The sequence below is a fragment of the Camelina sativa genome, chromosome 19 (assembly GCF_000633955.1).
Source record: "Camelina sativa cultivar DH55 chromosome 19, Cs, whole genome shotgun sequence".
Taxonomy (NCBI): Eukaryota; Viridiplantae; Streptophyta; class Magnoliopsida; order Brassicales; family Brassicaceae; genus Camelina; species Camelina sativa.
The window spans coordinates 16,476,667-16,479,278 of NC_025703.1; positions in this window are offsets into that span (position 1 = coordinate 16,476,667).

The following is a 2,612-nucleotide window of genomic DNA, read 5'->3' on the forward strand; positions in this document are numbered from 1 at the left end:
CATCTGGGCGATGCGATGTATGATTGGACATGACTTCCGGGAGGTGGTTTTTTACACGGACTGCTCCGACTTGGTGAAGATGGTGTCTTCGCCTCAGGATTGGTCAGTCTTTGCAACATACCTAGATGATATTAAGATTGACAGGGAGGAGTTTTCTTCTTTTTCTTTAGTTCAGGTTTCTAGAAATGCTAATGTACGAGCGGATTCTTTGGCACGCCGAGCGCGTTCTTCTCCGTATCCTATTTTGTTTGTAAACAATTTACCCACAAATTGGCTCGCTTGAGCTGATTTCTTTGTTGACAAAAAACAAAAATTAATTAATTACTCTTAGTTAAGTTATTCTAATGGCAATTGAATGTTAATTTTTACACATTTTAAGGTTAGTTTCATATTTGTATTCCTCAATTAATATAGTAGGATATTTTTAGATTTTTATTAGATATGGATTCTCTAGTTTACATTTAGTGCATAGTTTTTAGGGTGTAGGATTTGTATTTGGAGTTTTGGGTTTAGAATTAAGTCATTTATATAAAAAAAATATTATTGAAAATGAACAACAAAAGAGGGTATTTTTGCAAAAGAGTATAGAAAAATGGCATTTTTGCAAATCTCTCATAATTTTGTAAGAATATTATCTTTGAAGAGATTAATTTATCTAATGGAAAAGTTTATAATAATAATAATTTTCACCAAAAAAATATATTAATTTATAATTTTAATTTATGGAATACAATCAATTTCTTTCTTTTGCAGTTTTGCTAGTTACTGAGATAAAAAAAAATTACTTTGTTTTGTTATTGGTTTGTGATTTAATAGTTTTTAATGATTTTAAAGGTGATGTATAGTCTGTTGTTATTCAAACAAGATTTTATTAAATTCTATTAAAGTTTGGTGTTATTAGACTTGGATTTGTAAAGAAATTATCAAAATCTTCATAAATCTAGAGTTATCGGATTCCGAATTTTATAAACTCAAATTTAAATTTGTGTTAATCAACTAAAACAAAATAATGTCTGATTATTAATGAATTTAATTATTATGTTATTGGTTTATGAATTTATACATTTTTCTTCACAAAATAAAATCATGAAAATATCATCAAAATATAAAGATTGTTTGGAAAATTTTACAAAATTAGGGTAAAAATAATCAACAAGATTAAAGAAAACTCACTAATAATAGTTCAGAATTTTTTTTTTATTTACTCTATATGATTTTATTAAAGTCGTCAAAATTCCTTCTAAAGTAGAGTTCAATAACACCTCCTAAGCATTATAAATCGAAAAATTCACATTTAAACAAAATTTCATCTCTACCATTGGTATGGAAATTTCACGATTTACATTCTAGAATATTAAATATTCGAATCATATATTCATTTTTGGATTCAATTGAAGAAGGGGGAGACTACCAGAAAAACAGCGCGGAACAGAAGACGAAGAACTTTGAATGAATCAAAACGACGATAATTTTTTTTTTTTGTCATTAATCAATAAATTCATTTTGTATACTTATTAAATAAATTCATATAGTATCGTTTTTGTCATCTTTCAAGACAAAAAGATTTGAAAGTACAAACGACATGAAAATATAACTCATGAACGTAAAACACATTGTTAAATGGATCAACAATTTAATTCTAGACTACAATAATTTTTCTGTTAAAAATCTTAACTTTCATTCTTTACAATAAAAATCAAGGTCTGGAAATTTAATGATCTAATATTTATCTGTCAAATATTTAAATCATATATTTTCTTTTTGGTTGAACTAAGGAAACCATAAAATTTGCATGTTATCACTTATTTATTTCATTTATTAAAAAATCATTTTATAAAACATATTACTAGTTCTCAAAATTTGTTAATATTTCCATAATTATATATATATATATATATATATACTATTTTATAATATTTATGGTCTATTTATTCATATTGCTTTTTTCAATCTTTGATATATTCGATTGGTTGGTACTAAGAAGTATACAGTTAAGGGGATACCATATTATGAAAAAATATCTCAAATGTTTATATTTCATATTCTAACAAACAATAAACACACTCGGATTCTCAATCTTTACGAATAAGAAGAGATGAGTCTACTAATGTGAAAAAAAAAAAATTAGTCAGGTTTGTATTTTAACTTGCGAGATTACTCATTTATATGGAAATGATAAATTTAATTTTTAAGATTTTGGTTTTGTTTTATATTGAGTTGGATATTTCAAATTAGGGATATGTAAAATAAAGTAAAATCAAATTTAAACTTCAATAAGATCTAACTAAATTTTAGATTCCATATGCATACAAATTTTCAATAATTGATCCATTTATAAAAAAAAAATGAGGTGCCTATGCCTACCAGAAAAAAAATCCAGTGTTCGGTCATCAGCAAAGACCATTAGCAATTCAGTTCCTGGGCCGGGACGGCGCATATCTTACATGCAAATACATTGTCACAGATATTTTATTTTTCCTCTTAAAATAGTTTGTAAGAAAAAGAAAAAAAGAGAGAGAAGAGAAAAAGCATTATCCCTTACGACGAGTAAGCCGTCGTTTTGAGTTTTTTTTTTGGTTTTGGCACCGTTCGTACAAATCCTGAGATCTTCT